A 22,902-nucleotide genomic window follows, 5' to 3' on the forward strand; every position below is an offset into this window, starting at 1 on the left:
GTTTTCGACCTGCTTAAGCTTGATAGCATAGCAACTTAAGTTTTCTTGTATCGCTTCTATATGTTAAGTGGGTCATAATTCACTTACTCAAACGCAACACCAATGCATCATAAAATTTGTTTACAATGCTATACTACGGAAAGCATTGCTAGAAATAATACTACAAACAATAACAGTAACCTTACACAGTGAGGAGTGCATATTTATTACATTTTACAAACGTTTAAGAAGACATGAAAATTAAAGTGTACATACCAACTCCTCCTACAAACGTGACGTGTCCGTTGTTTCACTTACACCTTGGAATCAAGTGAATAAGTTTCATATTAACAGCCACTGGTTGTATTTTGTTTTATGAGTCAACAAAATTAGTGTATACTATCAAATGTTAATAAATGATCAAAAAGCGATTAACAGAGAAAAAAATTGTGCAATGAAATTTAACGTAAATGTGGGAAAAGTTCTTGCGAAAAATAATTGCTTTGTATCGGTGATTATTGATACCGAATGATACAATTTTTATTCATTAATTACACTGACATATATATTTTTTCGAGAGTTTGGGTTTTACCAATTAGTAGCTTTCAAAATCAGAATTTACCATACATATTTTAGTTTTTGGTTTCTTCTTATAGAAAAACGTAATTTTTAACTATAGATGTACGTTAAGGATGAAAATATTTTATTGGGATGCCCATCATCAAGTTCGAAATCAATTATCGAGATCATGTATTAAATGAACTAGTGGCATATAAACATTGGCACATCAAATAGCTTTTGTGTAGTTTTTACACATGCCTAAAAATTCGCATATCATTTCGGTGTTAGCTATCCCATCACTAATAACTAATTTGTGAGCTCCAAGCAATTTCCACATTATCAAGACCATTAAAAATATTATAATAATAATTATTTTATCCATCTTAGTTTTGGAAATAGTTTTTTGATCGATTCCGATACCAACTTTGTCTACATAACTAAGGTGAAGTTTAGAGTTAACACAAAAAATAAAGGTTTAGGTGGCACATTCTTTAAGGGGTCCCGGTGGTCTAGAATTTTCAAAAAAACGATTTTTTGTTTGATTGTTCGAAAGTATAGTCCTTTAAGAATATACTGTAAAATTTTTGGAAGGATATTCACATTATTTTAGCTTCTACAGCCGATTTAGCAGGTAGCGCGCGGTCGAGGGGCTCAATGAATCAAAACTACTTTTTTCGGTGTGCCGTTGATGAAAAAAAAAAACTATTCATCTGAATCACGTGAAATTTTAATACGATGTTTATAGCATCAATATCTATCGCTGGGACTACGATCAAATTTTAATTTTAAGAACTTCGATTTTTTTTCGATCTAAAACTGGTCCAAAAATCGCTGTTTTCAGAATCTGAACTTCAAAAGCCCGAAATTTTTTTAATTTTCAATTTATTTTTTCGTTGCAGTCCCAGCGATAGCTGCACTCCTACTGATTAATAATTTATTTGGTTTTTATGTTTCAAATATTCTGAAGAGTCAAAATCAACAACGGCACCGGGAGTCATTTTTTAAGACAGCTTTTTTTGGACGCCATTTTTAATATTGTTCAAATTTTTTTTATTTAACAAAAAAATATTTTTGTACTTTTCATAAGTGTATAAATAAACCGTAAAAATTTTAAATCGATTGCTCTTTTTTTAAACCTTAAAAAAAAATCCAGAAAACACCCTTAATTTGAGGGTTCTAGACCACCGGGACCCCTTAATTTCCTAATCTTTTTATTTAGGAAATACGAATTCTTAGTGCTTTGACTTATGGCATACGAGGTCATAGTCTTACAATATTCATTGGCTCTTGAGAGCAGCAATAATTTCAAATTGTAGATTGAAATATATACATACATACATATATACAATTCACAATGTATTATACATATATAGTAAATATATAAAACTTAGGCTGGGTTAAAAGGTCCTCCTCCTAACGGGTTTTATTTGTTTTCTTGTAATCAGAAAGAAACGTTTGTATCTCGCTTCGAACAACTTCAAATAATACTTCGTTTTGTGGATTTTGTTGAAAATTGAAAGCTATTCAAAAAAGGTCTACCACGATTTTTTCGCAAACTTATTATATGCCAAGTGTTTTCAAATATCCTCCCACTATTTGTAAGAGTTGTAAGCGACAATTAACATTTTATTTTTATGCCCATTATTTGTCCCATAATATTGATTTTTGTACATTTCCCCATGATTCCATTTACCATTGTATTTTATAGAATTGCATGTCATTGTGTATGCCAATGTCATAGAAAAGGCAGTGGAAGCAAATGTAGCGGGATTTTTTTGTTTTTATAATTTTAAATATACTATTCTTCAAAATAATCACTCTTATCGACTTAAATGTCAGAATATGTTGGAAAAGATCTTTAAATATAAGAAGCTGTTGTCCTACTATTTTCATGAACACAACTGTATACTTACATATATAGATAATAACAATTATATTTGGATGAAATGTATATTTACATATTTTTATGCTCAGAATTCATAAACTATCAATACTTTTTAGAGAGCCGTCACCTTTCAAACCGTTTAGTCGAGCTTCTCACGTTTTGTTTACAGTCAAGACTAAAACTATTTAATTTTAATGGACATGAACGATCGCTAAGTTGACAAAAAGTATCTTTGAACGTATTAATACATCGTACCTTAAACTTACACGGACGAAACGAATCGGTAGAAAAGCTAATTGGCGTCAAGATATTGTAATGGAGATGCTAGCATATTAACCCTGACATTGAAAGCATAAGAGAGATTTAATTAAATTACATTTAAAAACTATTTAGTTAAAACTACTTTGACAAAAATAAATTTGTTTGCAATATAGGGAAAGAAAATTGATCTCAACACATTTAATATAGATATTCTCAGGTATTTCTAAGGTATTTCTAAGAAGTCAAATTCTTTAGCTTTAGTAAAACTCTATATGGGATCAAAATTAACAAATGGCAGGCGTACTTTTCTTACAAATTTAAACGATCATGCTTTCTTTATTCAACAAAGACAAATATTCATTGGCTCTTGAGAGAAATGACAAAATACAAAATAAGTTGAGATAATAACGAACTCTGAAAAGTAGCGAGACAGTTGCTATTCGTTCGCGAGCACGATCTCCACGCATGCACGTACACAATTGTACGCACTTACATATACTTTTATGTATAATTTAGTATGAGAATGCACCATGTTTGCTCAACAGGTCGTAATCAAAAAGACTGGCTATGGTTAAAAATATACGTCCGGTTTGCTGAAACGCCTCGAAAAACAGTACACTCGGCAGCCATTTGTTTTTTGTCTCTTTTTCTCTTTCTTTTGAACGGCGGTTTACTCAGTAGGTGTGGATTATACTTGTTGTCCCGCCAACATGGTTGCGTTCCGGTGGTGAGTTTATTTTTAAGTGTGGTCAGTATAAAATAAAAGGTGAGCTTAGGCGGCGATTATATTGCGTGAGACCGGTGTAAGAGCTAATGGTCGGGCAAGTGTTTACCAAACTTATGCACCTTGTATGTACGTACACAGTTATTTAGTAATTACGTCTAAAATATGGTAATATATACTTAATTATGAATATATGCAAATACGTTTGTATGAATTCTTAGACCACGGGTAAATTATTAAGAGACGATTTTGGTTTAACGAACATTGTGTTTGTAGAGCACTGCAACTCTCCAGTTACTTCACTCCTAACGATCTATTGACCCAGTAGTTGATGCAATAACACGGATTCGTAAACTTCGCTCAGACATTTTCTGAATATGTATTATTTTTAAAAGGTTTGTTCTGTTTGTGGATCTATAATTAAGGGCGAAATGGAAACTTAATTGACATCATATCTTATATTATCCTTTTATTCCCAAAAAACTCGTTTTAGTTAAGAACTTTCCAAATATAAAAAATTGATATGTACATAAATATACATATGTATATTTTATAAAAAAAAAATCAATGTATTTCCTATTGAAAAGCTAAGAATAATTTTAAACCTATTCAGGCAAGTTAGTTTAAATTTTGGATGAATGATCCTAATACATTTGTTTTCAATATAAATGTTTCGATAAAAATCAATAATTACATAGTATGTAAGTAATTTAATATAACTGTTATTATAGATTTGCGAAAAATTTTATTATTATTTGCGTTTTAAGTGAAAGTTGCTTTGGTACGTTGGTACTTCCTCAATAATATCCTCAATAAATAATAAGATAGAAAGTACACAGTTAACATATATAAATACCAATAAAATTGGCAGTGAGGATTCGAAGCATTTAATTACAGTATGAAAGAAAATTCAAAAGAAGGTTGTGTTTGCCACATCATTTATACTCATTCATCTTTATGCAGTAGCTAAAGTAATAAGCTCTTATATACATATAGTAAACATACTAAGATCCGAAAAATATTCAGCCATACATACTTACATATGTACAACGCATACAAAATCAAGTGAGTTTATATTTGGTGCGTCCAATGTTTGTACTGGCTGGTAGAGCTTTACCATTTGAGTTTCGTCTACTTACCATTAACTAACAATCACATAATACCACAGGAGTTGTAATTGAAAAAACCCGTTCAGCAACAATGAAAAGCTAAGGTAAGAGATCGGATAGTTGGAGTGTTGAAGGGCCACAACGAGTTGCGCGTTACTTTTATTGAATGGATAAGCGGCTTGGAGGCAAAGCGCCGTATAAAACACTTTTAATAGTGGCAAAACCACTGACAATTATTTTTATGCATTTACATAAATTTGCCGCTTGGCTATCCGGAATTGTAGATGCGGTTTAATTACACAGTTGCAAGCCTCTTTTACGATTGCAAAATTTTTCTAATTAAACAAAGTTTTTTAAGTTCTCCTTGTTCTCTACACTTTCTACTAACGTTGTTAAAATTGTTTTGAGCGCTAATGCTTACGAAACACCTTCCTTGTTATGGAAATAAATTAAAAACAAGAAAGAAAGGCTAAGTTCCGATGTAACCGAATATATATAATCTCACAATTTTGAATGACCAAAGCCGGGTATATATTTCTGGAGGTTGGCAAAATTCTATGTTCAAAAATAAATTGAATTAAATTGGAAAAATTGTATATTAATAATTCGACTATATTATTAATGGATCGAAATAGTATTTGGTATCTAACATAAGCTATTGGTCTTATAATCTCTCAGTCTGACATATTATGTGAAAATCAGTCTAATACACAAATCTCTATATTCATCATATTACGTATATTGCTGAAGAGGTACAAACTGCTATTTATAATTTTTGTTTTCGTATATAAAAAGTCTAATCTATTGAGTATTTGAGAGAAAAGTAAATGGGGATGCGATCTATATATATTTATATTTGAACCTATTTCATTGTTTTCTGATAGTATTTAGAAAACCACTTAATCATTTGGCTTAGAAAACACCAAATTTCTAAACTATGGCACACTTATTCACCCATATATTTATATACAGTATAAAGTCAACTGGAAATTTAAAAATTCTTATATTAGGTAGATGGAGGCTAGGAAACAGTAAAATACACTATCTAAATTTTTTAATATATTTCAAAAATTGACCTATATTCTCGGAAAAAAGTCAGGTAGAGGCGTAGAAGCCCACATATTCTGTATTTAGGGGCTTAAAAATTTACTGTCGTATTTCAATAATTTTTCGATGAGAGATGTCTACTTTAGAACCAATATTAGTGCAAAATTTTATTCCGTTATTTTCGTTTATGCTTGATTATATAAAGTGAAATAATTATATGAAATGTAAAAATGTGATAAAAGGGAATTAGATATGATTATATTCTTGAGGCATTTACTTAGTGAGTTATCACTTTTTTATAGTTTTCGATGTTATATTTATATTGGTCGTGTTTTCAAAGCGATATTACTCAATTTTACAGTGCATAAGCAGTATAAGTTCAGAAGGAAGTTTTACCAATTTAGCGTTAGGGGTTTCGGAGATATATATTTTAAGCCTTACAGAAGGGAGGCTACGCCCATTTTATAAATATTTTTAATATTATCGATTGCACTGACGGATGAAAATAGAGTCAATATGGAATTTGACTCGTCTTGTCATCCTGGTCATCAATTATTCGGGTCTATATAAATATATAACTCTATATCTATCTCTCTAAGTTTTAGGTGTTATAAATAACCGTTAGCTGTATGTAACCATAATAATTAAATTTCGAATGTGTATGTATGAGTACTTATATATTATATATATACCCATACTTTCATGCATGGTTAAATATTAAAAAAAAGTCGGACAGGCGAGGTTTATTTAAGAGTTTGTACATTATTATATTATCAACTTTTATTTTTGTTGGTGTCATTTAAAATTATTTAAAATTCGTTCAAAGAAGATTTTTATATCTGAAAATGAGATCACTTTCTACCAAAGCAACATCATTGCGCATACTTCCATATTTCTGGCTAAGTTTCCTAAATATTTGAGTACATCAATATTTACCATAGTGTAATACTCCTCTATAATAATTCGCTTCATGCAATTGTGGTTATGGCAAATAACCCTTAAAATTCCAGCAACATAATTTAGTCAATGAATAATTATCTTTTGAAACATAGGGAATTCAATTTGTCAGTGTTATTTATAAAAATATTTAAAAAAAGTTAATTAACATAGAATGAAATGCTCAAAGCTCAAATAAATTGCTATTTACATTTTCTAATTTGAAATGTTCATTTTAATAACATATGGAGTGAATTAAATTTTATTAGTTGTTTAATATTTGATTAATAAAAACAAAGGCATTATGATTTTTCCGTTTATTCTGATAATTACATTTGGTTTGCTTGATAATTGTAGTCGTATTTGTCTGTTAATTACAACTGTTAATTTTTGGTAGTTTCTTTGCAATATTAACTCGGTTTGATACGGTTTTGTATGGAAAATGGATTTAGGTATGAATTATGACTTCATTGGTGAATCAAGTGATTTTCGACGCTAGAGAATATTACAAAATCTTATTCGCTTAACATCATTGGGTTTAGTTTGATTTATCTGCCGAATGACATGCAAAATAAGGATGCTTATATGTATGATAATATGCATGCATGTGTAAACGTTGACACTTTCTGTTTTCGTAATTTTGTTTAATGCTTCGGAAATGAAATCGCTATTAGCACTGCATATATACATACATATGTACGTAAGACTGGAAATAACAGAAAAAATATTACCGTTATTTAGCCCTGTCTTCAAGTTTTCTTCGGATTTTAACATAGAGAAATTGCTACCCAGAAATTTTTTCTAACTCCGGGCAGAATGGTCTAACTACAGTGGGCTGTTGCAGATGCAACCAGCGATTGAGAAACTTTGTATGTATATGTGATTTAAGTGAATTGAAAACTGTCCTACTAATATGAATGGTTACTTTTAACTACCTAGGAGATAATAATCGTTATAACAGTTTTTAGATAGAATATAGCAAATATTTGAATATGGACTTTGAATATGTTTGCGATCCCTAGGTAATATTAACATCCACTCAATTATTCTTACTCGCTTCATTTATTTTTAAAGTAGGTATGTTTCTCTTTCTTGTAATGCTTATGCCTTTCATTACTTTACGTTGTTTGCTTCTTTCTTGACGGTAAGCAACATAAACTGGCGTCTAATGCTTTTGCTACGGCTGGATATCCATTCATTTAAATACAACCTTCTAAGTCTCCACCACTTTCCTGTATACATCTAGCAACTTTGTTTATGCTCATTTTTCTACATACATATGAATCTACAAAAAATACATAAATCTCTTTGTGTAGATGTATGGTATTCCTTTCCGGCGCTTGTTTTTCTTTCGGGTACAAACCTCAATATATACATATACGCCAATGACTGTAAGCAAGCGGTGCTGATCAGTGGATAAACGGCATGCTACGGACTTACAAGTGTGCATGTTATAAATGTGAATAGCGACAAAGTCAACAACAGCAGCAAATATATACATAAGCACAAGGGGTGTATCATTGCCGAAGCGGATCAGAACGGGGGGTCGCTTAGATGCGGTTTCTTTGACTTACTTTTGATGGTGTGAGTATGTAGGTATATACGAGTTTTTACTCTTTGCTCTTAATGAATATTTGTATGTACAAGTATGAATTTACTAACATACAAATATACGTAGTTTTATGTAGCTATATATATAAATATATATGTAAGTGCTTAAGTATGTATGTATATATATATATAAATACATTTGCGATGAAGGTGTTCAACACTCACTGATGACGCCAGTTCCTATATTCGCTAAATACGATGGTCCGCTCATTGCTCACCGCTCATATGTGAAACATTTGCGCGTTTGCTTTTGCTTTTTGTCTATAGCAAAATATTGAATTTAATTTTTTGTTAGTAGCAATTTAACAATTTTCGAGTGGTTATCGCATGCGCGTCGCAATTGTGAATTTAGCGTGCGCTTACTTCTTTTGTTTATTATCGTCGAGCTTTAATATTAGCTTTCATCTGTCAAATTGACAGTGTATTTATCGCTCGTATCTCTTACTTTTTGTAAAATTTCTATTGGTGTGGTATTGGAGATTGAAATATTTTTTCAAATTTTGGTTTCCGAAAAAGGTATATTGTTTTGTAATTTTTGTTGTTGCTACAGTGTATCCCTAACATAAACAGTTTTAATGGAACAACAGGAGCTCAGTTGGGGTCATCATTAGTCAAAGATTGTTATGAGTTTGTTAAAAATTGTTGAGTTTTATAAATTTGCTTACGTATAGTATTATATGATTATAATGCACAATGTGCACTATCCGAATATGTATGTGTTAATCTTATGTGCTTCTAAGCCGTTCCGAGGAAATAAATAATAAATCGTAAGTACTTCGTTTAACTGAAATCTAATAATTATTTGATCATATCTCTTTTGGTAACCAAAATACGGAATATGTAACCAGCAACCTTAAGTGTTTCTTAGTTTAGAAAGCAAAGTTAGAAATTTTCATATAATACTGAAAATATGGTATATATGATGGAAGTAAATTTACTTCGGTATTTTCTTGCCGGCACTTGTTTTCATTCGTGCCAATTAACTGAATTTAAGATTATTGATTGTCGTTCGAAAAATGAAAATTGGTAATCATTTGATTAAATTGCACTTTTCATTATATTCTATTATTATGTTTTCTAATTCCGAATGCGTCTTTTTATGCTCTACAAAAATGTTTTGAGTTTCGCATAACATATAGACATATTGGAATCCATTTAGAATGGCTTACATACATACTTTTTCTCCGCTTATCATAACATGAATTGCGTTTATATGTTATTTTAAACTTTTGTATTCAACTACAATATAACTGTACAATAAAATATGTTATAGTAATTATATAAATAAAGTAATATCACTGCACATTTAATATATTTGTATTTAGGAATTGATTTCATTGTTGTCTGTTTTCTTGTTTTAACTAAATATGATTGATAAAAATCATTCTTTCGCTATTATAGATTTTCTGTCGGGGAAAACTTGGAAATAGCTGCAACATTTAGTATATAAAAAATAACCAACTTACGAGGCGCAACAACAATTTACTTAGAAACACTTTACGGTACGTAAATTTTACTTGTATGTTTGTTAAATTAAGTGCGCTTAAGTGAAAGAAATTAAGAAAATCAATTCGATTGGGTATGTTTTAGAATTTTCCCAAAAATACCGAATAAGCAAAGAAAACTGAACAGAAATTAAGTCATAATAAAACCCAGACGAATTAAGACGCGACCACCACTGCTTAGATTGACGAAAATGTGAATATAAAGATGAAAAGTCGAAAGGGATTCCCAATATAGCTGAAGTTGAGTGACGTTGACTTTGTGCCTTTGGTAATAAAACACGGTGTTTCTAATTGCACTCAAGCGAATCGGATGACCAAGTAACTGAAAAACGAAATAATATACTCGTATGCATATGAGCTAGTGAGAAAAAGTGATATTTCGTATTTTAAGCGAAATCAGTGTTTAAAACACCAACGAATTTTTAGTTAAATATTCTTTATCACAGTATTAAGTCGTTTTTCCATCATGCTTTAATACGAGTAAGACTTATGTTGGTATAGAATATTTCTAAATGATAAACGTAATAATAGGGTCTCTAGTTTTGATCATTTCAATATAATATTCCAAATAAATGCATTGCATGCTATTATGTAAGAAAATATATATTTACACTGCGGTTATTTTATTAAAAACAATACGCGGAAGAAAAAGTGTCGCTAAAAGAAAATATAATATTTATTTCATTAACTAAGACGCTAGTTACCTGATTTATGTATAAATATGTGCATATGTACTCTTATTTGTCAATAACTGTTACTTACAATCGCGAGTAGAATGTTTATATACAAGGAAGGCGTTAGGGTGGAGTATTAAAAATGACCATAAATAAAATAAAGTATTTCGATTACATGATTTTCCTTTTAGAAACGCCATTATAACAAAGGAATACGAATTGAGTAAAAATTAAAGACGAAAGCATTCAATAAGAAATCTAGGCATGTACTACGTTTCCAGTGACTTACGTCGATCGCCTTAGATGAATCAATACACTAAAGCTCTTCTAGCAAATTTTTCAGGAGTCATGAGCTCAATTTACGTCCTGTAAATTGCTGCAGTGTTGATATGGCGCGATGTTGTACAACGTGTGGGCAATTGTGGTAAAACGGAAGTTAAAGGAGGCAATAAAATGATGCTATAAAACCCTATGAATGGCTCATTAAATCAATTGCCAAAAAATCTTAAACGAAATCATTTTCCTTACTCTATCCACAATATATATAACATATGTCTGTGTATATGTACATGAAAGAAATGTAAACGTATCTGTAACTTTTATAAAACTCTAATGGGGTGAATATAGTAGGACGAGAGGATTAAAAATAATAATCTAAATTATGATATAGAAGTAACTAAATATAGCGAAAGTATAGAACTCAGTATTTTAAAACCCCAAACAGTGAATACAAAAAAAAGATCATCTATATATTTTTAGAATCCAATTCGAATAATTATTTGCACATTTGCGTAGGTAAACACTCTTCAAATTATGTAGTTGCCAAGTTGTTGTGAAAATATTATTGGAAACAGATTTTATGGAATCCAAAGCATGCAACGATCGATGTAAAACTTGTAAACTCAAAATAAACTTATCCATTGAAGAAAATTGCTTTAATTTCAAAATGGCACTTTCCAATTTCCATACAATTTAGTTGATAGATTTAGTAAAGTCCTTGGACGAGATAATAATAGTTATATACATATGTATATAATATTTAAAATACTGGCTTCTTATTACAAAAGGTTTGAATTCAACTTCAATATAAAACAATTTTTTTGGACAAATCGACAGCTGATCCTCGGGTCGTTGTTGGAAATGTTAATAGAACCACCATTTTCTTTTAAAGTGATCGAGGTCAAGTGCTTGTCATTGTTATAAGTGTGTTCCCCTTAGTAAAAGTACCATTCTTATTACATTTATAGTCACAGTTAATATTTGTGTTCCTCTTTTTAAATGTATAATTCTTCATTTTCCATGTTCGTTTTCTGAGTGTGCTTTGAATTTTTTATATAAGAAAATTGTTTACTGCTTTTCTTCGAAGGAAAGCGGGAGGTGATCTCTAATCACATAAAATTCATGACTACTTTATCGCCAGTGAAGATCTTTGTAGGCTTGACAATGTATTTGTATTTGGTAGCCAATAATGGACATATGCAATGTATTTTTTAGACAGATTGTGAGGCTCTGCTGTGTTTAATTACTTTCACCAAGGCATTGTATGTGGTAATAGTATTGTCATCGACTATTCCTTTCTAACAAAATAGTACAAAATTATAACAACAACAATACAGCTATTCAGCAGACGCAGCAATACAAGACAAAATGGTGAACTCTAGAGTGAATTAAATAATGTATAGCAATCGGTTGAGTTTAGAGAAAACTTAGCTCATAAGGCTATTTCAATGACTTCATTACCGACGGTTTGTAAGTGTGTTAGTTCTTGATGGTTGCTTGCCATCTTTTGTCGAAAAACTTTTAAACTATTTCACTTGTTTTCCTAATCGGATAATCGTTAAATTATTTAGTGTCTATCAGGTAAATGTAAAAAATTAATAATAAGGATTTCGAAATGCGTAGTAAGCATTCTATATGAAAAGAAGAATACAATAATAATGACATTTTTCAACATTTCTATCTACCTATACAAATTTAGAAAGTAGCGCTGTAACTTGTGGGTCACCTATGTACTAGTTCACTCCTCATTGAATATTCTTTTAAGCATTCTTAGTTACAAAAAATTTTAATTATAAAAATGCAGTAGATTTTAAAACTGTGCTATAGCAATGGTTAGCAAGAATTAATTTTTTATCCTTTTATTTTTTGTTTCGTTTGCCAGTTTATTACCCACGATTTTCTCATTGACATCAAGGCTGTCCAAAGTTTGCCGACGGGAGGGGAATGCTTCTTTCAAAATATTTGACTTATACTTTGACTTATACTTTTGCACATGTGGTATATTACCAATAATGTAAACATTACGTTTATAAATGCAAAGAAGATATTATTCTTATTTTTTAACTACTCGTATATGTGTGTGTTTAACTGATCGCTGTATGAGTGGTAGGTATTTAATGGATTCCCAACAACTTTTCAAAAACTGTTGGGCCACGCATCACGTAGTCAACGCCGCTAAAACAGTGAACATCGGATAATAAACTTTTAAATTTATATTTCAATTAATAATGTCGTTGGTGAATTGGACGTGGAAGAAAATGCTATATTCAGAGAGAAAATACGGCGACATATGCATATAATTGCATGCTTGCAAGCAAGGAGTCTTTGACGTGGCTACAATTAAAACCAATAAAAAAGTGGAAACATATAAATATATAAATAAAAAATCAAATACAAGAAAACGCCAGCAGACATCGAATAGTGAACATCGGGCAACAAATCAGACATTTTAATGCATTTACTGCGCTTCTTTCAATTCGATCTTCTCGTATGAACTTGGTTGAGGATTGTTGGCGGATTCTGCCTTGAAGGTGTAATTGTTAAAATCACACATTATTGTTAACATTTTTATAATATTGTGGAAATATTTAAATATTTATCACTGCTTTCAACCTCTTGGAATTAATCTATCCACTAAGAATTATCGATCTCTAAAAAGAGAAAGTTTAATTTAATTTTAAATTAGTCCATTAATAAACAAAGAAGTAGATTATGTTCGTACATTCCGTGTTTTATATGAAATAATTATGAAAGAAAATCTAGTTTCTTACCTACAATAATTGCATATGAGATATTCGAATAGATTTACGTCTGGGGTGATATTTTGCTCAAATCAAATAAAATAATTTTAGTGGCGAAATATATTCGATATCGCATATATGTACATATACAAGATAAAGTTAAATGCTTCCTGGCACTAACAAACCTCATGGAAGCAAAAAATAAAGACATTACTGAATATATTGGAAAGAGTATAGCACCTGAAGAACAGACATTTTGAAGTAAAAGTCAAATGTTGGTTGGATTGTTTGTTTGTGTGTATTAGATCGTTCCGTTCAGTTAACCACCCAGATGGATCAATATTTCTCCGTGGAATGCCGCGATATGAAAGATGTGGATGAATTAACGTTTGCGACGGTAGACATTACAGGCATCGCAACACTCAAAATGTATTGCTGGGATGGTGTTATTTAAGGACTATGGCGAATTAACATTTTTAGGGCGGGTAGTCGGAAAGAGGGAGAAATATATACGTAACTGGAGCATATTGGATTGTTTTCGTAACGTCAGCTAGTCATTCCGCTTCTATTTCGTTTATGACGTTTACGTTGTTGGCGAATATTGGAAGTGTGTTGCATGCAACATTTCAAAGATTATTGGGGTGTTGTTAGGTTAGGGATTTGTTGGTTTTAACAAATACTTTTTTAGACAATGAAGTCTATGACGGACAGTTGCGTAGATATTTACTTGCATAATATGTAGTATCGAAAAGGGTGATTATGGGGTGATTGTTAATTCCACCAAGCTTATAACTGAGTAAAATTACTTTTTGTTGTACTATTTTGTAGACATATTAATATAAATATATATATTGATATATATAATGTATGTATCAGTCCTTTGAGCTTTAGAATGAGATAACAGAGAACTCGCACTTAAAGTAGCTTTACTGATAAGAAAACTTAATTAAAATCCTTTAAGACAAATAAATAAAAATAGACTGTCACTTTGGTGGTTTGATAGCTCAGTTTTCATTTCCATAAATAATTTGGGGCGGCAACATATACAAGGTTTCTTGACATGGTCCCAGGGTCTGATGTTTTATGTTTTGTTTCGTAAATTGCTATACTCGTATATCAAATTTCAAGTTAAAAATTATAAAAACATATGAAAAATAGAAATTAAATACACAAATAAATATGTATGTATAAATATTTTTAGTTAGCATTTCAATGATAATTGTTGGGATATGGAAATACATATTTATGTACTTATTTTAAAGTTGAATTCAGTACCTTCAAACTGATAAATTCATATTTTTCAAAAGCTATTTAAGTCTTCAACCATATAAAATGACAAATAATTGTTTTCTAAAAGTTTATTTGTTCAAAATAGTAGACTTTCTACTTTTTCCCTTCTGCTCATAAAATATTGTCATCCTCAAATTTCCAAACGGTTCAAGAGTTCAAACATGTCCTTCTATACTTCGAACCTGCTTGGTCGACGACATTTTGCAAATGATTATTGATTATTTCATGATAACAAATGCCTACACAAAAATGTATCTACCCTCATTAGCAATAGATTTGATAGTTGGTTAAACCACAGAAATTACGAAGGTTAGTGCTATTGCTGAAACCGAGGGATTGACATGGACTCTTTATAGTTCTCAAAACTCCTTTAGCATTTGGACATGATCATCATAAGTTAAGCTAAAAAAAAGGAAAATAAACAGAAACAACTTGTTCGATATGGCAGATGAGCTATCCATATATTATATTTGCATACTCCAGCTGGAAGGCTAGCAGAAAATTCGCTGGAAATATGGAACGATTTACAAACACAATTTCCTAAGGTAGCTTTCAAATCCTTAAAAATGTTTGCTACATTAGTTCCATAAAGTTTGTAAAAATGAACCATAATTTATACAGAATAAAGACTGATTTACATCGTATTATATTACATATGTATGTTTATAAACTTAACTACTGAATACCATAATTTTTAAATCCTTAATAAAAACGGTTAAACTTATTTCAAAACTTGCATTAGTATACTTCGTTAGCGAATAAATATGCAAATAAACAAATGTAACATAATTTGTAGTTTTCATGTTTTTAAATAAATTTTTTATTTTCGGTAAAAGTGATACTTTCGATGCGTTGCATAAAGTCGATGCTTCGCATCGACTAAAATATCGATGTCTTTTTAATAGAAATTCCTAGGTATTATTGACTTTATTTAATCTATTTTTTCCAATACTACATACAAGTAATATACTATTAAAATACTCCTGACGTTTCACCAAAGAAACTCATTACAATCAAAAATCTTATGGAGTTAAGTCAAGTTATATAGGACTTCCGATCGACTAAAACATCGATGTTTTTTTGGGGTTGCACCAAAGTAAGTCATTGCAATCACCAATCTTATGGAGTTAAGTCAAGTTATATGGGTTAAGGTTAAGTTTTGGTCCAATTTTATATATTTTCGGCAGAAAAATACACTTAGGGTTTTCACAAGTCTCATAAAGTTATAAGTTATAACGATTCGAAAACATAGCTTTGAGAATTGTAAATGTGTAAACTCATTTTTGTATGAAATCCAACATCAATTTTTTTAAACAAGTGTAAAAATTTATGATTTTACGATTTTACGATGCTTTACGACGGGTTGTGAGTACCCCAACTGTTATGAGTAAAACACGCTCCTTCATTTTCAATGTGATAACCCACATATTGGCCGATGCATACAGTATAAATTTAACTATATGTACTTGGGTCCAGATATTCGGTACCTAGGTGTTACTTGCATATACATGTGAATGCAAAATAAATAATTTTGATTGAAATCGGTCAAGCAGGTCCCGAGATATGAGATTTCAGCTAAAATAGAACGGTACCATGCCCATTGTTCAATTATTTATATCCCGACTCCCGCAATATCATATCGGGGTAAAATTAAAATTTCGTTGGCGTATTTCGCCCACAATGTCAAAATTTTTAACTCGCAGATGCTACTGTGATGACCTATGCCAGATTAAAGTTTTATATCTTAATGTGGTGCTTAGTGATGGTAAGTTAATGGTGTTCTGAGAACGTGGCAGTGGTCCGACTATGCCTACCTAATGAACTCGTTCTCCGCTTTTTACCAGGAAACATGTAAACCAAGATTTATTACAATATTTAAATTTTTTATCAAGTTACAGACAGATGAACGAACGGACAGTCAGACCGACATCCGGATTTTAACTCGTCTCATCATCCTGATCATTTATACATAAATAACCCTATCTCGATTAGTTTTAGGGGATACAAACAACTGTTAGGGAAACAAAACTATTTCACTCTGTAAAAACCTGTTGCAAGAGTATAAAAGGAGAATATAAACGCTCTATCCAGAATATAAAGGCGAGAAGGACATGATCCATTTGGAGCCCATTTTTATACTTTTGCAACATGTTGTTACAGAGTATTATAGTGAGTGACAGTCTGTCTATCCGTTGGTTCGTTCATCTCTGCAAGCTGTAACTTGAGTAGAAACTGAGATTAATCGAAAACGTATAAAGTGCCACAACTAAGCACTAAATTAAGATACAAAACTGTAATTTAGTACAAGAAATCGTAGTGACAAGTGCCCCTTCTGGCCTAAAAATTTTGAAACAAAATCAAAAATGGTCAAATCGCTATAATTGTTATATTTTCGATATCAGCTCAAATATATCAAATAATCGAGTAGGATATATTTCAGTATAAAGAGAAAATAATTATGCAAAATTGGGCTTTCATTAATACGAATTGAAAAGGTAGGTATAGAATTTGATAAGCCCCAACAATAATTGATGAAAAGGGCAATTAGCTCTAACTCCTAACATCAACTCCTTTGAAAATGTATGGAGAGATAACATGTAGTATATTTTTGGAAAAATACGGATTAATAAAACTCTTTATTCATCTTTTTTTCTTTATGACATGTTGTATCTTTTCATTCTTAAATGGCTACAGCTATTATCGTGAACAGAATTATGCTAAAAAATTTTCATCAAAAAATTATTTTGTTAAAATCAACTAATTGCTCATTTAGTAATGCTTGCTCTATTTAACTTAGTTTTTTTATTTACAATACAACTTCTATCAATAAAAATAAAGCAGTTAATTTTTAATGCTAATCTTGGACAATTCTATATAAATCAATCTTTGCCTTTTAATTGGTCATTCGTGCTCTCACTGGCACACTTCACTCAATTCCTAACATTGCCATAAAACGAGCTACCATAAACATACTATAATATTAACACATTATAAAACAATTAACACGGTAAAATTAGCCATAAATAACCAAACGCATATTAATATCAAATAAGTAGTTAAAAGTCGAAATGTAATAAACATGTTGAAATAATAAATAAATAAACATGGGCTTCGCAAGGCAAAAAAAGAACTTATACGAGTATTACCCATAAGTACTTACTATAAAACAATAAAACATGAATAAATATTAACAAGTAAGGAAGGTTTGAGTTTGAAGAGAGCCGAAAATTTGATTAATTCGCATTTCGTAAAAATTAAAGACTTGTGAAATATTTCAACGTTAGTGAACATTTCCTCATTTTCATTAACTGAAGCTATAATATGTGTTTGTTTGAAGACGAGTTAAAGTGGGAACACTTCTCGATTCCCTCTTCAGTCCTCGGTATCTATCCCATCCAGTGTTGTGGTTGGTTTTAACGTTGCGAGGTACAGTTTCCTTATACCGAGTTCCTGATGAGTTCTCTCAGAGGGCAGCAGTGCAAAACGAGTGAAAAATCGTTCGGCTGTGTGTTGTGATTGCAGCTTCTCGACGTCTAACCTCCTTTGTGTACGTTTTTTGCCGCACAGAGGCGGGTGAGTATCTATATGGTCACTGTAGTAAATGTCACAAGGACCTAATCGCCTCAGTCTTTGTCCCGTCAATCGTACTTCTGGATGTAAGCCTTTACTTTTACGAGGACATCAACCAGCTGGGCAGCGGCACCTTCCCAATAAAGAACCGGACATTCCAGGTTCACGCCCTAATTCGTTTGCCATGGTCCTCATCAAAAGGGGGGAGGCTCTTGTTTCATTTTTATTGGGGATGTTCCTTACATGGCGGGTCCCAAACATAGTGCATAGCCCTGGGAGGGATGGTTCGCCTTCTCACGTTAGCTCGCCTTTAAACGGATGTTTTTGGCTACCCAGAGGATACTTAGTATAAGACCGAATTCATTCAAAGAATGTGTGTTCAGCGTCGTCTTCTGTCGCGTCGTTGTATAGGCAATTTACGGCTTGTCCATAAGTTTAGATCTTTTATTAGCCAGGCCGTCCATCTGCCGCGGCTTTCATTCTCCCATCTTTGTTGCCATGTTGTTATTGTATCTTGCCTTCTTTCCTTATTAGTTGTATTGCGCTCTTGTTATTATCGGATGAATTCTTTAGATCCCACAGCTTTTCCTTTCACATGCTAGAAGGTCAATTGGTTCATTACCGCTTATAACTAATATTGCATCGCCTGATACTGTTCGGTAGGCTGATGCAACTGCGAGGTCTGCGGTGCGGTGCCGTCTGGCCACTATCTTACGCCGGTTTGCCTTTTTAAGCGCGTCTGCCCAGATCTCAACTCCATATAATATGATGCTGATTGTCGTCGACATTAGGCGCTTCTCTTTTCTTGGCTGGGGACTCCTATGTTGGCCATTAATCGGCTCAGTAGAGAGGTGATCTTCGCTGCCTTTCCTGCGACGTGCTGTATTTGTACTCAGAGGGTTAGTCTGGGGTCCAGTCTTACGCCCAAGTAGTTTACTGCCTTCTATGCGCCAAGTATATGGTACTTGTGTGCATGCTTATCTCGAGGGATATGTGTTTGTTTGTTAGCAGTAGTAGCTCTGTTTTCTTCGTAGCGAGCTGGAGGTTGTGTGAGTCGAACAATGCTTCATGACCTAGTTTAGCTTTTTTCGCGCTTCTTCTGTATCCTTGTGATTACTGCCGCCGTATACTTCATTCACCGTATACTTTTTATACTCTCGCAACAAAGTTGCTAAGGAGAGTATTATAGTTTTGTTCACATAACGGTTGTTTGTAAGTCCTAAAACTAAAAGAGTCAGATATAGAGTTATATATACCAAAGTGATCAGGGTGACGAGTAGAGTTGAAATCCGGATGTCTGTCTGTCCGTCCGTCCGTCTGTCCGTCCGTCCGTCCTTGCAAGCTGTAACTTGAGTAAAAATTGAGATATCATGATGAAACTTGGTACACGAATTTCTTGGCTTCATAAGAAGGTTAAGTTCGAAGATGGGCAAAATCGGCCAACTGCCACGCCCACAAAATGGCGAAAACCGAAAACCTATAAAGTGTCATAACTAAGCCATAAACAAAGGTATTAAAGTGAAATTTGGCACAAAGGATCGCATTAGGGAGGGGCATATTTGGACGTATTTTTTTTGGAAAAGTGGGAGTGGCCCCGCCCACTATTAAGTTTTTTGTACATATCTCAGAAACTACTATAGCTATGTCAACCAAACTCTACAGAGTCGTTTCCTTCAGGCATTTCCATATACATTTCAAAAATGGAAGAAATCGGATAATAGCCACGCCCACCTCCCATACAAAGGTTATGTTGAAAATAACTAAAAGTGCGTTAACCGACTAACAAAAAACGTCAGAAACACTACATTTTACGGAAGAAATGGCAGAAGGAAGTTGCACCCAGACTTTTATTAAAAATTGAAAATAGGCGTGGCGTCGCCCACTTATGGACCAAAAACCATATCTCAGGAACTACTAATCTAATTAATTTTACAGCAAAATAAAAAAAACATGTAAATGACGGATAATGAAATCTCGATTATCACTTTATCATGCGAGAGTATAAAATGTTCGGTGACACCCGAACCCTTGTTATTTATAAAGGGTATTCCAGTTGAGTTGTTTTATATTGTTTTTGTAATTCCCAGTGATTATAAATTATGATATTAAGTCTTGTGTGAGGAAACGCAGAAAGCAAAGCTTTTGAAATGCTTATCGATTTGAGTATATATTTTTTCTTATATTATTACCTTACCTACATATTTTAGAATATATTCCAAAGTGTATGCTTAAATTTTTCTGTCTAATTGGTCTACTCTATAAAATCGCACAAATAGTTTTAATACGTATTAACGATTGGGGAACTGTTGTAAACTGCGTTAAGATAGGCATGTTAATAAGCCTATATACATACATACATATATTTAAATACTCTTTTGAGTAATAATGAATATAAATACCATGCAAAAAGAAGCACCACGTTGTATACTTGGGCAGAACCTACGTCGTAACCACACTAAACATATGAAAAAATAATGGTACATTAACATTGTGATCTCATTGGACATGATTAAAGCTGGTTCAACCCTGCTTAACATAGGGCCATTCACCAAACTACTTTGTTGAATCCTCCATATATTCTAATTACACCAGACAATCAATTATTGTGATATTATTGGATTGGTTCTAAGTGGTCCTTTCGTGTATCTCGGTTTTTAAATTTGGTGCTTCAGATTTTTTTTATATATCATATACGAGTAGCATGTAGCTGCCATACAAACTGATAGATCAAAATGAACTTCTTGTATGAAATTTTTATTTATTTAGGGAATGAATTATTATTCTAGGTAAAATTATAATTTCAAAACAAATTGTTCAGATCATATGTATACCAATACAAATTGATCGATCAAAATTAAGTTCTTGTATAGAAACTTTGTAATCTGTGAAGGGTATTGCAGCTTTGGTCGTTTTACATTTTTTTTTAATTTCAGACCATTGGTGTCACTTTCTCCTAAGATATCTTGTACCAAATAATAGTTTTATATCTTACTTAGCGCCTTAGTTACTAGCACACTATAGGGTTTTGCATAACTGCATTTTGTGCTGCAATGGGTCGTTTCGCTCATCTGCAATGCCAATCTTCTCATGCTTTAAAGAAACATCTGTTCACAGTTTTATAACAATATCTTAACAGGATTTTCACTGGTCTGGTTTCCTGGTATGGTTTCCTCAATTATTTGAATATACTATATAATTCTGTAGGTTGGTGATCTAATAATTTTGTAGCAACATGTTGTAAATAAATGTAAAATATGAAATGGATTACAATAATACTTGATATCTTATTTCAGGTTATAGAATAAAATAGTTTCATTATTAAACTTCTCGTTTCAGAGATATGTATTTATATTTATATTTCCAAAGTAAATTTTTTGAATCTAGCGCCCCATCCATATGACGACTGGTGCGTTAGAATCTGCTACCTTTATCGATTGTCCAGTGAGAATTTCGTAACATTTCATAGATTGGAAGTGAAGTTATTGCGTTTTAAGTGTCAGTTTGTTTGTGTTATGAGCTTCGAACAAAGAGCCAACATTAAATTTTGGTAAAAATTTGTAAAACTTTTACCAAAAAGAAATCGCTCATGAAGAAGTCAAGAGTGAAGACAATGCTGATTTGTTTTTATGATTCCAAAGGTATTGTCAAGAGTGAAGACAATGCTGATTTGTTTTTATGATTCCAAAGGTATTGTCCACAAAGAATTTGTTCCACCCGGCCATAACGTTAATGCGGTATTCTACCTTAGAGTTTTGAAGCGTTTGGTGCGCCATATTCGACGTTTTCGACGCTTGTGACCGATTATTTGACTAAAAATAACATTTTAACCACTAACCACTCCTCGTATTCACCTGATATGGCACCGTGCGACTTCTTCCTTTTCGGAAAAATTCATTTTTCCATGAAAGGAAAGCGTTATGCAGACATAGAGGTTATTCAAAAGGCTTGCGCCGGCATACTGCCGGCCATACCGGCCAACGAGCTAAAACACTCGTTCGACATGCTTTTGGACGGTGCAAAACACTGTATTGAAGCAAAAGGGGACTATTTTGAATAAAATGAATTGATTTTGCAAAAAAGTACCATTTGTTACCAATCTTGTATTCTACCACCGGTGCTCAATATTTGAAACAATAGCCGGTTTCGGAACTTCAACTAATTTATTTTCTTTCCCATTCCAAGGCTTACATATCTCAATTGGTTCATCGCCCACAATAACTGAACTGGCTTACTACCAGCCGGCGCATTACGGCAATGTTAAGATTAGCTTCGTATTACATTTCATACGATCCCCTGCCGAGCTTTTTCAAATCTAACTCAGACTGTAGTTCACATTCGACTTTTTTGGACCGTACCGATGCAAAATATCTCCATTTCTTTTAGAGCTACAAGAAGGCTTACTGAAGCGATCCAATTATAACAAGTAAGGAAGGGCTAAGTTCGGGTGTCACCGAACATTTTATACTCTCGCATGATAAAGTGATAATCGAGATTTCATTATACGTCATTTACATATTTTTCAAATACCGTATTTGTGTAAAGTTTTATTCCGCTATCATCATTGGTTCCTAATGTATATACTCGTATTATACAGAGAAGGCATCGGATGGAATTCAAAATAGCGCCTGTCCAAAAGTGATCCCGTTTAGAAATAATGGTATAAAATCGGAAATTCTTTTGAATCTTTGACTTGTGGTATGCATACATATCCAGTTGCAAAGCCAAGTATG

At 32.3% G+C, this 22,902-nt stretch overlaps 1 protein-coding gene across 1 annotated transcript in view; it reads left to right on the forward strand.

Moving 5' to 3' along the window:
• Positions 1–22,902, forward strand: part of LOC120766752 (homeobox protein abdominal-B-like) — a 156,638-nt gene that overhangs the window by 127,047 nt on the left and 6,689 nt on the right. The window lies entirely within an intron of this gene.

This window comes from Bactrocera tryoni, chromosome 1 (genome assembly GCF_016617805.1).
Source record: "Bactrocera tryoni isolate S06 chromosome 1, CSIRO_BtryS06_freeze2, whole genome shotgun sequence".
Lineage (NCBI taxonomy): Eukaryota > Metazoa > Arthropoda > Insecta > Diptera > Tephritidae > Bactrocera > Bactrocera tryoni.